This window comes from Gossypium hirsutum, chromosome A09 (assembly GCF_007990345.1).
Source record: "Gossypium hirsutum isolate 1008001.06 chromosome A09, Gossypium_hirsutum_v2.1, whole genome shotgun sequence".
NCBI lineage: Eukaryota > Viridiplantae > Streptophyta > Magnoliopsida > Malvales > Malvaceae > Gossypium > Gossypium hirsutum.
This window is the reverse complement of record NC_053432.1, coordinates 19560032-19578785: the sequence shown is the minus strand read 5'-3', so window position 1 is coordinate 19578785 and position 18754 is coordinate 19560032. Positions and strand designations below refer to the sequence as shown.

General features: G+C 37.1%; 1 non-coding gene across 1 annotated transcript; it reads right to left on the bottom strand.

Moving 5' to 3' along the window:
* Window positions 1–11929: 11929 nt before the first annotated feature.
* On the bottom strand, window positions 11930–12036 carry LOC121207450 (small nucleolar RNA R71). Its single transcript, XR_005902541.1, has one exon. It is a non-coding gene; the product is annotated as a small nucleolar RNA R71 (small nucleolar RNA).
* Window positions 12037–18754: the final 6718 nt, after the last annotated feature.

Below are 18754 nucleotides of genomic sequence, written 5' to 3'. Positions count from 1 at the left end.
TCATTACTTAAACAGCTCATACAATTCATTTTAAAATTTCCAGACAAGCTGGCTAACTGCATCATAGTCGCTTTAAAAATCATATCTCGAGTTCCAAAACTCAAAATCCAATTTCGTAAATTTTTCCTGAAACTAGACTCATATATCTATCTACTAATTTTTTTCTAGAATTTTTGGTCGGGCCAATTAGTACAGTTTATTAGTTAAAGTCTCCCCTGTTTCACGGTTCGACTACTCTGACCTCTGTCTATTACGAATTAGATATCTCCCTCTACAGAGCTTCAATGACTATGCTGTTTGTCTCTAATAAAACTACACTCAATAAGGAATCTGTACATATAAGTAATTATCTTTGTAAAATTTATGGTGAATTTACAAAGTCAGAACAGGGGATCCAGAAATCGCTCTGGCCCTATTTCACAAAAATTTAAACATCTCATAAAATATAACTCATATACCTGTTTTGTTCCATCCATATGAAAATAGACTCATAATTATTCAATTCCATATATTCATCATCTAATTGTATCTCTACTATTTTTAGTGATTTTTCAAACTCACGTCACTGGTGCTGTCTGAATCTATTTTATGGTAAATTTTACCTATTTCATGGTTTCCATGGATTAGCTAGCAATTTAGCATACATAACACCAAATATGATCATGATTAGCCATTCCAATGGCTAATCATTACCAAGCATTTCCATACCACTTAATAACCATATCATAAGACCATATATACAAAATGATTATAATGCTATACATGCCATACTCAAAATATACAAGCCATTATGCCAAGATGGTATACGGATAGTGTGAGCAAGCCTCCGACCGTTCCCGATTTCCGAGCTGGCTTGTCAAAACTACAAGGAATGAAAAGGAGGGAGTAAGCATAAATGCTTAATAAGTTCACATGCAAATAGCAAGTAACATAACCATATAAGCAAACATAAAACATCATTTGCATAATCATCACCAAGACATTCATATCACATTTTCATTTATCATCTTACCATATTGTTGTTATATCGATTTTTCAACCCGAGGGTTAAGTACATACCTGTTCAAAGTATCCATTTCACAACACTTACCAATACGTCCCTTTCATCTTGAGTATTCCTCCATTTCAGTAGAACTTTACCCGTTGAACACATCGAAATATAGTTCGGATACATGGAAAGTTTGCACATAAGTGCCACATATGTAGCCAAGCTACCATGTAACCCGCCCATAAGTGAACTCGGACTCAACTCAACGAGCTCGAGCGTTCACATCTATAAGTGAACTCGGACTCAACTCAACGAGCTCGGATGCCTAGTTACATCTCTTGAACTCGGACTCAACTCAACGAGTTCGGACATTCGCATCCATAAGTGAACTCGGACTCAACTCAACGAGTTCGGATGCTCAACCATCCTAGTGACATGTCACTTGTATCCTAATCTATTCCTAAGGTTCAAACGGGCTTTTTTCCTCGATCTCACATCTTTGCCGTCTTCCACGGAATATCGGAACCGATACTCGGTGATAGTTCATACTCATCAAGTAATTCACATAATTACATATTATTCAACAATAACCACAAAACATAACGTTTCATGATAATAATAAGCATCATATCATATAAACAACATAAATTCCTTAAAACAACAATTATGTTACTACATTTACACATGAACTTACCTCGTATGCGAAAATGGCTACTTTTACCATTTCGTCCACAACTTGGTATTTTCCCCATTTTAGCCCGAATTTCAGTTTTCCTTGCTCTATCATTTAAAATATAGTCTAATTAGGACTCACATTGTTCAAATTGACCCAAAATCATATTTTAGAAAAATTACAATTTTTCCCCTAAACTTTTGCATATTTACACTTTTGCCCCTAGGCTCGGGAATTAAACTTTATTCCTTATTCTTATGTTTTATAACATGCTGATCATTTTTCCCTTCTATGGCAACATCAAATTCTCACTCTAACATGTACTTATGACTATTAGGTATTTTTACCAATTAAGCCCTTTTGCTCGTTTTCACTTAAAACCGAGTAGCACAAGTTGTCTAACATAATTTAAAACCTCATATTCTATCATAAAACACCAAACTACACAAATTTCACCTATGGGTATTTTTCCAAATATGAACCCTAGGTTGAATTATTGCTAGCATAAGCTTAATTGAGCTACCGGGACTCCAAAAACGTAAAAATCATTAAAAACGGGGCTTGGAATCACTTACTATGGAGCTTGGAAGCTTGAAACAAACCCTAGCTATGGAGAACCCTTGAAATTTTGGCCTAATGAAGAAGATGGACAAAAATTGGCTTTTAATTTTGTTTTTAATTCATTTTAATAATTAAATGACCAAAATACCCTTACTACTAAACTTTCCAAAAATTCCTTCCATGTCCTAATTTTGTCCATGAACTTAAAATTGGTCAAATTGCTATTTAATACCTCCTCATTAATATTCCATAACAATTTCATACTAAAAACTTCTAGAATGCAAGTTTTGCAACTTATTCGATTTAGTCCCTACTTTCAATTTAAGCACTTTGGGCATAGAATTTCGTCACGAAATTTTCACACAATCATGCAATCATATCATAGACCTTAAAATAATCATAAAATAATTATTTCTATCTCGGATTTTGTGGTCACAAAACCACTATTCCGACTAGGCCCAAAATCAGGATATTACACGGACTTATCACTATTCATAGCGTGGCGTTCAACATACCGAGGTTCCTATCTTGTTAGATAGTGGGTTGAGGTTTCCCTTACCAAACCTATAACCGAACTCAAAAGGCTTAATCAACGGGTTGATACCATTTCGGTATTGGTTCTTGAAAGTACCTTTAGTAGTTCAAACCCGTTCTCTTCTTTACCTAATCGAACCTAAACCGACCAATTTGTTCATATCCTTTTGTTCCTACCCTTTCGTTCCTACCATTCCATTCGTACCCCTCTTTCTACTTTGACCATACCTTCAACTCAACTAAACCTAATGTAACTTCTCGTAGACGATCAGGCAATCTACATACGACTCGACTCTTCCCGAGACGGTTCGTATCACACACATGCATGAAGATAGCTTGGCCAATTAGCTTCCCTATGACTCTCCTTAATTCGTTCACACCTATGTTCACATGGCAAGACTATTCGATTCACCTTGTTCACACTAGAAGACTCTTCAACATTCAGTTTCACACACATGATGGCCCTTGGAGTGTCCACAATTAATTCATACTTTTTGGCCAAACATTGCTTCATTTAACAAGGTTGGCCGAACCTCACAAGTGACCATTGGACATCATGCATTCACTTAGTGTTTTCTTAAGCATGAAGATTCATTCATTTCCTATTACCATAGCCGAATCTAGACATGCACATTAAGGGTCATTTTTCTAGAATTTTCTTTAATTAATGTGTAAGCATGAAAGGCCAATCGGCTACCTAGACTTAGGCCTATAAATACTTGTTCAATTTCCATGTAAAGGACTTTTGAAACTTTTGTTAATGTTATGCTGCCGAAATTGTGAGGCAAACTTTTCTTATATTTCGTTCAAAGATTTGTTTGGCATTCCTAGCGTTCTAGTTGTGTCAACCGTGTTCTTTGACGTACCCGAACTTATCACTATTCGTAGTGTGGCGTTCAACATACTGAGGTTCCTATCTTGTTAGATAGTGGGTCGAGGTTTCCCTTACCAAACCTATAACCGAACTCAAAAGGCTTAATCAACGGGTCGATACCATTTCGGTATTTGTTCTTGAAAGTACCTTTAGTTGTTCCAAACCCGTTCTCTTCTTTACTTAGTTGAACCTAAACCGACCAATTTGTTCATATCCTTTTGTTTCTACCCTTTCGTTCCTACCATTCCATTCGTACCCCTCTTTCTACTTTGACCATACCTTCAACTCAACTAAACCTAACGTAACTTCTCGTAGACGATCGGCCAATCTACATAAGACTCGACTCTTCCCGAGACGGTTTGTATCAATGGTGATCGGCAAAAGCCGAAATAAATGAATGATGATGCTACATGGGCGTGCACTCGCTCGTGTGGTAGTCTGTAATGCCCCGAATTTTAGGCCTAAAAGAAATGAGCTTCGCGTATCGAAGGAATTGGAACTTAGTTGTGCAAGTGGATGACACAAATATATGTCTGTTTTTGTGGTTAAGTGTCCTGGGAAGTGCCTGAGAAGTCTTGAGTTCAATCCTTGTGATACAAACTCACCTCGGGAGTGATTTGAGTCGTGTGAGTTGCCCGATCGATAAATTGGGTAAGTCTTGGCTCATTTTGAAAAAGGCTAAAAATGGATAGAAATGAGGCTTAAGAAAAGAGGTTAAAAATGGATTAGAAGAATGGTGGATAAAATTAGGCTAATGGCTTTGAAAGCAAGGCAGTTAGATGAATGGCGAAGTGGTAGGATGGTGGGAGGAGATGGATGGCTAAGGCCAGAGAATGAACCAACAATAGCAATTGTCGACCCGAGTCTCAAAATAGGCACTTAGGTTGATAAAAGGATCTTGACCCACTAACTATAGAGAGTTAGGAACCAAAGATATATTTCGAACGCCACACTGGAGGTGATAAGTTCGGGATAAACCAAAGGAAAGATAGACGCCACGAGACAAAATCCTGATAAGTCAAATCAGTCCTAAAGTGAATAAAGAGAATTGAATTCTCACTAGAGCAATAAAGTTCATAAAATTACAAAGTCTAAAATTGAGTAACCTTTTCAACAATGTAAAAACAAGTATTTATAGCCTAAAACATGGTGTAACCGAATAGACTATTAGGGATGCTGAATGGACAGCAAGTTAAAGCTAAAAGAGGCTGGAAATTTCCTTGAAGTTTCTTGAGTGTCCTTGCAAGATTCCTTGAAGTTTCCTAGCATGAAAAACACAAATGGACAGCTTCTAGATGATGATCATTTAGCTGGACATTAATTAAAAAGGTGGTGAGCTGAATAGCCTTGTCTATGTTCGGCCAAGTGGTTTTAATGTGCTAGAAATAAGCTGCCTTGATCAGCTGGAAAGTTTGTGAACATTTAGTGATCCGCTTGAGTATTGCAATAGACTTAAAATGTGAAACCAAATGCAAGCAGCTCCTATGTGTGAACAAATAAGACCGAACAGCCCAAGGTTGTGAATGCTCGAGCCGAATGAAATAGTGAAGAAGGAAATATTCCAACAATGTGAAACATTTTAAGGATGCTTTGGGAAGCTAATAAACTTTTTGGGAAGGCTGAATAGCAGCTGGACTTTGGCCATTGAAATCCACGAAATGTTTCCTTGAAGAGCTGAACCATCTGCTCATTATGCCGTCCCAAACAATGCACCAGCAGCTCTTTTAATGTTGTTTCCTGACCAACAGTGTCCCAAACAATGCACCAGTAGCTCTTTTAATGTTGTTTCTTGCACCAGCAGCTCTTTTAATACCTGCACATTAAATTCGATTAAGACATATTTAACACACACACATTAAAATCGGCAGCAGCCAAGATAAATTAATTTTGGATGGACAAAATCAATTAAATTTGTCCCATTCTGGTCACAATTAAATTCGGCTAACTCCAAGACACATTTAAAAACATGTCTAGGCTAGGACAAATTAAATTAGCAGCAACTAATTAATTTGTTCTAAATTAGACACATTAAATTATGTCCTAAGCTAGACACATTAAACACATATTAATATGAGACATATTTAATATACTAAATTAAAATGTCCAAATTTAAGACACCATTAAATTAATTAATTATTTGTTAAGTAATTAACTAACACAACTTATTAAATTTATTCCAGCACAAAAAAAAACAAATTAAAAATATGGAAATGAGTTCAAACGAGCTTATTTGAGCTGAATCGGGCTCATTGAATGAGCACACAAACTCATTGAGCTGGAGATGAGCAAAATTGTGCTCAATGAGCTAAGGTTAGGCCTCATTTTGCAATTAGGCCCCTCGAGCTTAGGCCATGCTCGATGTTGTTGAGTTGATTTTTAACTTGACACGGCTAGGTTCGCATCATTCCCTCCCTCTGAAGACGATTTGTCCTCAAATCATGCCACTTGCTCGAGAAAAATTTTTCAAAATCAAAAATAATTTGTTCATGATTGGAGCAAAGTTATTTCCAAAACCTGTAGAACCACGAATGGTTTGAGAAAGAAATGGGTTATTTCCACGCCCTCCCTCTTTAGGGGGACGCCATCTCCAAGTGTCACCTACAAAAGAGTAAAACAAATTAGTGACTCTAGGAATTAAAATCTCTAAAGAACTTTTCTCAATCTCATTCACGAATTTATTCTAAAAACGAATACCAGGGTCAAAGATGGAAAACGACCTTACTGTTTCACAATGGATAAAAAGGTCAAGCATAATAGAACCATTAAGTGCTCGAAAATTATGGTTTTGGACAACAAAAGTACTTGATTCAAGTCCTTTGAACATCTTGATACCAAACGATATAAGACAATCTGGTGTTGGAAGCAAAGTTTTCTCTTATCATTTCATTTCGACTTGAAAATTTCATTGACAACAGCACAGGGGGAATATGAAACAATTGCAAGTTAAACTCATGCAAGACATGCTCGAATCCTTCAAATCCCACTATAGTGCAATTTCTAGGATCAAAGATTTAACTCATGCAAGACATACTCGAATCCTTCAAATCCCACTATAGTGCAATTTCTAGGATCAAAGATTTGATTTTGCATTCGCATATTATCATGGTACAACAACTTTGTTTTCAGATTTAGAAACACATTATCAAGTAAGCAAAAGTTGTTCACATGCTAATTTAAATAGAAATTATGATGCTCACCTTTGCTTGGCGACAACTTAATATAACTTGCTCCTGGCTTAAACACACGATTTTGGTCATTCATTGTTATAAGCGGTAATGGCCTTTCTTTCATCATCAACTCACACAAGTGAAAAAAAGAAAATTTGAGCATGCATATTTTCAAACAATCATACATCGTAATTCTCATTTGACCAGATTTACACAAACATGCACAATGATATAGAGAATTCATATTACCATCACAAATAAACAAATTAGGCATTTTACATGACAATTCTTTATCACATAAGATCAAATTTTGTTTGTACCGACTTAATCTTACTTCATCAACAAGCTTGCCAATGCCATACTCATTACTAGAAAAACTTTTCATACCACTATTTAAAACAAAATCATCAATAATCAAAGAATGGCAATTAATCAACATAGTGAGCGGCAATCTTTAAAAAATTAAGTCATCGGTACCTTTTTCAACAATGTTCAAATATATTTATCGTGATGTAATTGTTAAAGACTCCTTACCTTGCTTGCCTTTAAGCTCTTGAGAGAGAATTTTATTTTTGATATTACCTTTCTCGATCATTTGAAATCGTCTCTCTTCGAAAAGGTATTGAAGTTGTAGCTTGTTAATGGAATCTTTAGGAACTTGAGAAGAAACAATACAAGGAGAACTCATAGAACAGTTAGTTAAAACAATCCTCACTTTTTCTTGTTCTCTCTTGTCTTCTCTACTCGTTTCTTTTGCAATCTCATGTTCAAACTCTCTCTGTTTTTCAATCGTCTCTTTTAAAGACTCATTCTCAATCTCATTCTCAATTTTCTTTTCTAATTCAAGTTCTTTTTCTTTTCTTTCACTATCTTTTTCTTTCTCACATGATTTTTTGATCTCGTTACAAGAGGAAGACAACATAGAAGAATCAAGATGAGAATCTTTTTGTTGGAAAAAGTTTGAAAGATCCGTGTACGTATGATTATCTTTTCGCGAGCGTTCCTCCGTGGATGAGTATCTTTGTGCATATGAATACTTTATCGAACCTTCTCATTCATCACCTTAATAGGCTTCAAACTTGAAGTTTTCTTTGCTTCGTCTTGAATTCCTAGTCGAATAGAAATCATGGTATGAATCTCTTCAGGAATGACTATCCACAGGCGAATACTTAGACATAACACGTTCTCTTCTTTGTGAAGATTTCTCCGCAGATGAACACTTTAAGGCACTTGAAGAGGATTTCCTACATTCTCGTTTGTCATCTTGAAAGGTTTTAGATTCGGGGATTGCTTCGTACCGTCTCGACTTTCTTGATGGATAAGAATCTAGGTATGAGTCCCTCCTCGAATGATCATCAGATGCAGGTCTCTATGACGACCTTGACTCCATCTTTTGACTTGGAGAAAGTTGTTCTCGTTGGTCCCCTTCCTCGATTCGATCCAAATGCTCGTGCAACTTGTCAAACTTGGATTTCACAATTCTACGCATCTCTTTCATCAAATATTGATAATTGGATTCTGAAAATACTTCTTGGTTCATGATTTTAGTGAGGTAAAAGGAAAGAGATTAAAAACAGAAATGAAAAATTTCGTCAATAAAAACCTCACAAATTCTCTCGAAAAGAAAAAAAATCGCACACGTTTGGCTTTTACACACTTGAATAGTCTCACCACACACTCGTGCCTTTTTGCACTCCATTCGCTTCTCTCGGTTCACGATGGACTACTTAGGCTTAGTGGTCTCGTCGGTGTGGAGTCGGCTTACAAAAATGATAATCGGTTTGGGTTGGAAATGATGTTGGGACAAGGGTGGGCTAGAAGTAAAAATAAAAGGTGAAGGTGTAGCCGTTTGGGTAGATGGTGATAGTAGCAAGAAATTGATGATCGGGATTTACAAAAGATGAATACAACTTTTAGCACTATCAACAGAACTATTTTTTTTGGAAAATCAAATGACAATGGAACTGAACATTTTTTCTTAATTTTGAATTTTTTCTCTCTTTTTTTATTTTATTTTGAGATTTTTTTCACTATTTACTATCTTTTTTTTACTCTTCAAATAGATATATTCTTTCTTTTTTTTCTTCACGAATTTTTCAACTTTTTTTTCAAATTTTTTTAATAAATACGATATTGAAACTTTCAAAATTGTCAATACTTACCTCAATTTAACCAGCTCTGATACCAAATGATACGAACTCACCTCAGGAGTGATTTGAGTCTTGTGAGTTGCCCGATCGATAAATTGGGTAAGTCTTGGCTCGTTTTGAAAAAGGCTAAAAATGGATAGAAAGGAGGCTTAAACAAAGAGGTTAAAAATGGATTATAAGAATGGTGGATAAAATTAGGCTAATGGATTTGATAAGCAAGACAGTTGGATGAATGGCGAAGTGATAGGATGGTGGGAGGAGATGGATGACTAAGGCTAGAGAATGAACCAATAGCGATTGTCGACTTGAGTCTCAAAATAGGCACTTAGGTTGATAAAAGGATCTTGACCCGCTAACTATAGAGAGTTAGGAACTAAAGATATGTTTCGAACGCCACACCAGAGATGATAAGTTTGGGGTAAAACAAACGAAAGATAGATGCCACAAGACAAAATCCCGATAAGTCAGATCAGTCCTGAAATGAATAAAGAGAATTGAATTCTCACTAGAACAATAAAGTTCATAAAATGACAAAGTCTAAAATTGAGTAACCTTTTCAACCATCTAAAAATAAGTATTTATAGCCTAAAACATGGTGTAACCGAATGGACTATTAGGGATGCTGAATGGACATCAAATTAAAGCTAAAAGAGGTTGGAAATTTCCTTGAAGTTTCTTAAACGTCCTTGCAAGCTTTCTTCAAGTTTCCTAGCATAAAAAACACAAATGGACAGCTAAAGAAGATGATCATTTAGTTGGACATTAATTGAAAAGGTGGTGAGCTGAATAGCCTTGTCTATGTTCGGCCAATCGGTTTTAATGTGCAGGAAATAAGCTGCCTTGATCTGGAAAGTTTGTGAACATTTAGTGATCAGCTTGAGTATTGCAATAGACTTAAAATGTGAAACCGAATGCAAGCAACTTGATAAACTGTAATTTATACATATTTTTATCCAATGCTTAGCACATTTATGGATGGTTTCTCCTTAGAATAGGTGAATTCGATGCTTCTAATCCTTTAATTTCATGTTTTATACTTAGATGAGCATAAGAGGGTAAAAAGAGCGAGAAATGGGCCGAAAACGGAGAAAATGGACCTACGTGGGAAATCAACACGGCCTATACTTTCTCACACAGTGTGTCACACAGCCATGTCCCTTGGCAGGATTGAAGCACGACTTACACGGGTATATTGCACACCGTGCCTGTTCAACAGCCTTGGCCACGGGCTGGAGTAATCGCACACGGGTGTCTCTCTGTCGAGCCCAAGTATAACCCTATTCAAAAAAGGCCAATTTTAGGGGCTCTTAGGCATTCGAAAGCCTATTTAAACACCTGAAGAGGCACTTAGAAGGGAGATGCAGAGTAGGAAGCAAGAAACTACTCAAGGAAAGCCAATTGATCCATCTCAGAAGCCGGATTCATCATCAAGACTGAAGATCTCCCTTCAAGTTCCTTCAGGAGTTTTGGGTTTTCTTATGTTTTGTTATCTTTATGCTTTTGAGATGTTTTCTTCCATAAGTACGAACTAAACCCCCTAAATACCTAACGGGAATGAAACCTAAGATTATCTGAATTGTATGATAAATATTTGACTTGTTCTTAATTATTGTGTTCTTAATTCTTGTTTTGATATTCCATGATATTGATTCAAGTTAAGCTCTTATACAGAGGAGGAATAAACCCTGTCTAAGAGTAAATTTGTCATAATTAAGCGGAGTTGATTGCGCGCCTAGAGATAGGGTGATAAGATTTTGCCAGATTAGGGTGAAACCTAATAAGGGAATCCATAGATCGAGTTAATGCAATTTTAGGGTGTTAATTAGAAAGAGATTTTAATTATTCAATCTAGGGTTAGACGTTATTAGTCTCGAGAGAGGTAATAATATAACTTAGGGATTTCTACGGATCAAGTCAAATGAATAAATCATCTGATTTAGAGTCAAATAACAAGTGAAGTCTAGGTGAATTTTTCCTTAGGTATTGTCCTAATCAATCGAATTTCCCCAAAAGTATTTTCCCAAATTTTCTTTCTGTGCATTTGTAGTTAGTAATTAGTTTAGATAACCAAATCTATTAATTTTTAGGCTAGATAATAAAAAGAAAGTAAATACTAGTACTCGTAGTTCCTTTGGGTTTGACAATCTGGTCTTGCTGAACTATACTATTGTTCGATAGGTACACTTGCCTTAATTGTGATAATAAGTTAGCCTCAAGAACGATCCTTTCATAAATCTTTAAAACCTGACACGAATATCACGTATCTAGTTTTGGCGCCCTTGCTGGGGAACTAGGATATTAGGAACACTCGATTTTTATTACTTTATCCATTTTACTTTTATTGCAATTTAAATTTTTATTTTATTTTCTAATTCTTCATTTATTTTCTTCTGACAGGTTTGTCTAGTTTATGACCAGAAGAAACCCGTCAGGACCATTACTGTTTGATAGTGAGCTTGATCACACAGTTCATAGAAACTGAAGAGAAATAAGGCGAGGCTTACGATACACAGAGGAAGAGCATGAGGACTATACTTCAATCACAACCGAGGAGATGGCAGAAACCAAGAAAATCTTCTACCTCCTGTGATTGTTGTAAATCAGAATTCTGCTCTGCACACTATGTATGATTATGCTAAACCTTCTTTAACAGGAACTGAATCGAGCATAGTTAGACCTGCTGTAGCTGCCAATACTTTTGAACTAAAACCTAACACAATTCAAATGATACAGCAATTTGTTCAGTTTGATGGTTTGTAGGACGAAGATCCCAACACTCCCTTGGCAAACTTTTTGGAATTATGTGATACATTTAAAATTAATGGCATTTCCGATGACGCCATTCGCCTTCGGTTATTCCCTTTTTTGTTGAGGAATAAGGCTAAACAGTCGTTAAACTCGTTGCCACGGGGGTCAATCACTACTTGGGAACAAATGACCGAAAAGTTTTTATTAAAATGTTTTCCACCGACTAAAATGGCTAAATTACGTAATGATATCTCTTCTTTTGTGTAGATGGATTTGGAAACACTCTACGATGCATGGGAGAGATACAAGGACCTCTTGAGAAGATGCCCTCACCATGGGTTACCACTCTAGTTACAGGTTCAAACCTTTCATAATGGCCTGAATCCTTCGACTCGGTAGATGGTTGACACAGCTGCTGGAGAAACCATCAATAATAAGACACCTGAAGATGCCTATGAATTTATAGAGGAGATGTCACTGAATAACTATCAGTGGGAAGTCATAAGGACAAAGACAATGAAAAATTAGAGTTTATAACGTCGATTCGGTCACCATACTCTCTAATAAGGTAGAACTCTTGAATAAGAAAATTGATTGTTTCCTTAGTTCTTCACAGGTTCACCTAGTAATGCAGTGCGAAGCGAGTGGAGGTGGACCAAGCAGTTCAGAATACCATCTTATGGCCAAAACATGGAGAATGAGCAGTTAAGTTACATGGGTAACAATCCTCGATCTCAAAACAATCCTTATAGCAATACTTACAATGCAGGTTGGAGGAACCACAAAAAAATTTTCATAGGAAGGCCAAGGGAATTAGAGACCACCACCTCCAGGCTTCCAACAACCACCCTACCAATAAGAGAAAAAGCCAAACCTTGAGGAGATGCTAAAAAAATTCATCTCAGTGTCAGAAACTCATTTTCAGAATACCAATACAGCACTTAAAAATCAACAAGCATCAATCTAGGGGCTCAAAACTCAGATTGGACAGCTAGCCAAGTTGATTTCCGAACAACCACAAGGTAGCCTGCCAAGCAACACTGAATCTAACCCAAGGGTGCAACTCAACGCGATTGCCATTCAAGATGAGGAAGGGTTAGTTGCAGAACCAAGGCTAGAAATGGTGGTAAGCAAAGGTAAGAATGAGGTAGGCCAAAATGACCCAAAGTCGATGAGTATAGAATATAAACCTCGTGTGCATACCCCAATGCAACAAGGAAAGACCGACCAGATGAACAATTTGGTAAATTCCTTAACCTTTTAAAGAAACTACATATTAACTTACCATTTATTTAAGCTCTTTCGCAGATGCCAAACACAGTCAAGTTTTTAAAGGAGCTTTTGACAAATAAACGAAAGTTGGATGAAGCGTCGCATGTGGAATTGAATGTAGTTTCCTCAGCCATATTACAGAATAAGCTACCCAAAAAATTGAAGGATCCAGAGAGTTTTACGATTCCTTGTTTAATTGGTAGTTTAGATGTTCATCACGCATTGGTTGACTTAGGGGCAAGCATTAATGTTATGCCTTATAAAATGTTTAAACAACTAGGTCTTGGGAAACCCAAAAAAACTAGGATGAGCATTCAATTGGCTGATAAAACCATTAGATTTCCTAGGGGTATCATTGAAGATGTTCTTGTTAATATCGATAAATTTATATACCCAATAGACTTTATTGTTCTAGACATGGAAGAGGATAGTAACGTACCTTTAATTTTAGGACGACCTTTTTTAGCGATTGCTAGAACAATTATTGATGTTAGTACAGGTGAACTCACACTTCATGTGGGAGATGAAACAATCACCCTTTAAGCTCGTAATTCGAGTAACACATCAAAAATTAAAGGTGGTTGTATAAATTATTCTACTAGTACTGATCATGTAGTGAAACCTTTTGTGCAGGAAGCAATTACAAAGAACGCATATAAGACGTGTTCAAACACCAACAAGGACGAGGAGCTAGATGAATGGCGGACATAAAAACTGAGAACACTCAATAAACTGAAACCGAGCCAGGACGAGCTCAATACGTCACCAAATCAACTAAAGTTTGGACACAAAGTACTACTAGATGCAGCAGATCCTCGCATTACCACTTCCGAACCTAATGAAGAAATTTCTCTTACGGTACTCAGTATCTTCCCATATGGTACAGTCGAGGTAAATCATCCCAAATTCGGCACATTTAAGGTAAACAATACTCATCTTAAACCTTATATTATAAAGTTTATAGCAGGGATGAGGAGTGTAAACTCCTCGCTCCACCTTGACCATGCAAAAGTGAGGTAAGTCGAGCTTAAACTATAAATAAGTGCTTCTCCGGAGGCAACCCGAGCACTAACAGTGTTAATTTCTTTAAAATTTTAGTTTTTAACGTCTAACATACTAACCGAATCATGGAACGCAGACTTTATAAAGACCACACGGCCAGGTACACGGGCGTGCATTAGGCCGTGTGAAAACAGGGCAAGATTTTTTCCCCAACACGAGATACGATAAGTTGCCATGATCGTGTGACATGGTTGTGGGCGAAACTGCCAAAACAACACAAGCGTGCGACATGCCCATGCCTCAAAATCATGGTTAAAACTAAGAATATAACATGGGCCTGTGACACGCCCGTGCCATCCACCCGTGGTCGACGCTGCCAAAACAAACAAGGGAGTGGACCTATGTACACGGGCGTGGGAGAAGCGAACGAAGCAAGACACGACCGTGTGCATCCACAAGCCCAAAGAACACGGGCATGGGCTGAATGTTAGACGCACCCAAATTCAAAATTCGGGAAACACACGGGTAAAAATTAGGCCACACGAGCGTGTCCCACGACCGTGTGCCCCAAAATCTATATAAACCCCTCACTATTCATCATTTTCCTCCCAAAAAATCCCTAACCCTAGCCGCTGCAACTCCACACCCCCTCCCCTACGCCCGTACGCTGCCTACAGCACCGATTCCGACGCCTCAAGCTCCTTCATTTTACATTTGTTTACTATTTTCTCTCTATTTTCTCAAAATATGTTGCTTATTTCATGATTTCTCTGCTCTATTGAACTATTTTGTATGAATATTCATAGTTAGAATATTAAAATACTCATGCTTGTTTATAAAAATTTTGTCATTTTAGTTACTCCATTATGCTCTACTTTTTCATTTTTCCTAGTTTCATGAAATTTATGCTTACCCACATGCATTCATTCATATTCCTGTTACAATATTCCCATAATACTATAACTTGATATATTTAGTAATTTTGTTTACTTCATCCATTACGTAAGTCTCATGAAATCTTCCTATTTTTGGGACGTATTGGTTGAACTTCGATTTTTCAACGCAGGTACAATGTCATCCTCACGTGGTAAGAAGACTGTTGTTCCCTCCTCAAAGAAGTGAAAAGGAGCAGCGTCATCCTCACGGAGATTAGGCACCCGTTCCTCTAGGTTCCCTTAGGACCCCAGGAGGAATTATATCAGATATTATGGGCCCGACCCCTAGGTTTGGGCTGCTACATTGACTGGACCGCACTCGAACAGATTAAATTAGCTGACGCGGTCTGAGCCCTCCTAAGGACTGACCCATGGGGGCTCTTCTTTGAGATTGTCGAGCCTATGTATCTCGAGTTTACATTGGATCTCTGCTCGATGTTCCATCTTTAGACCGTCATGACCAACTTTGACGATCCTGGAACGGTCCAGTTCTACCTTGGTGCTCTAGTACGCCAGTTGTTTCGAGACTGTACTAGGGCTATAAACGGAGGAGTTCATAGACGAAAATGAACTCAACACCCTTTACCGCCACATCCACTACTCCCCCTCGAAATGCTAGAGGGACCTCGTCCCTGCCTCGGCCACCTACGGTCCTAGCGGCTCCAAGGCATCGGCTCTCCCTCCATCCTTGAGGTATCTACACGCCATCTTGGCTCACACTCTGACAGGGAGACGATAGAGCACTGGCGTCGTCACCACCTACGATGCCTATTTCTTATAGAGTATGGTGAATAGGCACGTCATCGATTGCCTTCGCCATTCGCCACTAGAAGGAGCGGCACAGAAGAGGGGCCATCTCTATTGGGCCCTATGTGACTTGATTGGCTCAGCACTTTGGGCTCATCAACACGGGAGCACAATCATCCTCCCTCACTCTTATTGGCCAGATGTCCCCATAGGGCATCTCGAGTATTCTAAGTATGAGGATGATCGAGAAACGATGTGGCACATACCCTCCTCAGTATCACCTCACCCAGTCCACCGAGGAAGAGGACCCAGAGGACATTACTGATGATGTCCCTCCACGTCACGAGGATCCACCGACTTAGGCACCACCCCCCTCTCGTCCAATTCATGCGGCGGCTTTATACGCTGACATCTCTGAGCGCCTTACTTGATTCAAGCAGCAGTGTTTTCGGTGCTTCGATAACATTGATGCTACCCTATAGCAGATTTGTCAGCACTTCCACATCTCATCACCACCCCCACCTCGCGAACCATCTAGCGATGAAGATGTTTAAAAACTTTTATTTATTATTTTATGTTGTTACTTTTATTTTATTTTAAGACTACTTTTTATTTTTCTTTAAGCTTATTTTTATTAGGTTTTATAATTATTATTTTATAATTTTTAATTTCAGCTATTTCATTACGAGTAATTATTCTTCCTTATATATTTCCTAAAAAAGTTCCTGATTCTATCACAGTTATAAAGAGCTCCAAAGCTCACTATTACTCAGGAACTTAAACTCGACTAGGAAAGGTTCTCTACGACTGCGATACCCTACTCGACCACGACCATAGCCAACTTGAGATATAATATTCTTTTGGCGCAGCATTTGTGGAAGCCAACCTCTACCACCGCCAGAGTATCCTCCTCCACCCTCATCATTACTTTCGCCGTTTTTTCTCCATGACTCCAATTCAAGGAGTCCATGCATCATTTAGGAAGTTTCACTTCCCTCCCTATCTTATGATTATATATCTATCTTTTTCAATATATCTCTCTTTGTACATTGAGGGTAATGTACATCTTAAGTGTGGGGGGTCTTTCATATCATTATTAGAAATCCCTAAAGTTTGTCTTATTCTCACGTGAATCACTCATACCACTATTAGAATGAATTTTGATTAATTTATGATTTTTATTGACATGTCTTGAATTAAAACATAGGTATTTATGCATTGATTGTTTAAACTTTAGGACATTAGGGAATCAAGCATAATAAGTTGATTTTTGAAGAATTAAAAACTTTTAGGTTGTTTCCCTAAGTTTAGGTATTATCTTGAGTTGAAATTCATAAGTTTGAACATAAAAAAGCAATAATTTTTGTGAGATCTTGAGCCTTTAGAGCATATTGTATTCCTTTTATGCTCACTTTCATTATGAGTGCATCAGTTTTGATTTGTTATTCTAGAACTTGCTTGATTATGCATGTCAAGACCACACCATTTGATATAATATGTCAAGATGATAAAGGCACTTAGGTTTAACCTACTTACTCCACAAAAGCCTACCTTCATAATTAACCCTTAGTGAACCCCTTTGAGCCTAACAAGCCATTAATTGATTCACCCTCAATATTAACCCATAACCCATTATTGTTGAAATCCCCTAATTTGATCCTATTTTTGTCGAGATTTGATTTGAACTAATTGCTTAGCTATGTTTTGCTCTTCTATGTAGTTGACTTGTTCTTAAAAAAAATGAATGTACTTCAATACATATTAGTTGTAATGTGTCGTTTTTGAGCTTGAATGTTAATTCCATATTCTGAGAAGTAGCTCACTTGTATTCAATTGATGACTAGTTATTTTTCTAGCTAAGTGATTTTTCAATTCAATCTCGATTCTAACCTTTTCTTTCAGCTTATGACCATACCCCCTAACCAAAGCCACATTACAACCCTCTAAAAAGACCTTTTTGATTGAAGTATTAACTCAATATATAGCGGTGGAGATTTGATTTTCACGCAAGCCTATGGTAATAACTTTTCATATTGACTAATGAGTGCTTTTATTGATGTCCTTAAACACCTTGAGTGATTTGAGTGAATCTTTAGTGAGGATGTTAAACTCTGTGATATTTTGATCAAAGGTAATCACTTAGATGAGGGGAGACACCTATGTTTTTGTGATAAAATGCTCAACTTGGAACGTTTGAAACTCTGATGTACTTTTAGTTGAATTTTCAATGTTTGAGTACTTATGGATTATTTTGAGATTTATTGATCGGGATTATAAATTGAGAAGAATTTATTTTTATTATGAGTTAAGGATTTTTGCTTGAGGACAAGCAAATGCTTAAGTGTAAAGGTATTTGATAAACCGTAAATTATACATATTTTTATCCCATGCTTTATCACATTTATGGATGGTTTCTCTTTAGAATTGGTGAATTCGATGCTCCTAATCCTTTAATTTCATGTTTTATACTTAGGTGAGCATAGGAGAATAAAAAGAGTGAGAAACGGGCCGAAAATGGAGAAAATGAGCGTAACACCCCAAACCCGGCCTGTAACACCCCTTACCCGTATTCGTCGTCGGAACAGGGTATGAGGTATTCACAAATTATAGTATATACTATTAAACAAAACCCAACAAAAATATGGCGTGCAATTTGATCATTATAACATATGCCATTAACAATACAAACCAACTTCAAAGGCTTCGTACAAAATGATTAGTTTCATACTATAAGTAGTAATTTGAACCTAGACAATTATGACACGTAACAAAATAACTAAGTCTACTATGCCATATTTCAAAATGTTGAGTTTAGATACCAAGAGTATTGATAGTGCGGGCGGATCTTCTACGATCTCTGACTCCTGTGCTAGCTGGACGACACTATAAGACAAAGGAGAGAAAAGAAAGTAAGCTTATAGCTTAGTAAGTAAGTATATAAATAACAAATAAGAAATCTAATATGTTTACAACATAACTCAATTATATCATATTTTTTAATTTTATTGTTTACTCCAATTTGATCAAGCTGTCCCTCCAGCGTCATGATCACTAAATAAATCATAACTCGAGTTACGAAACTCGAAATTCAAATCCGTAAAAT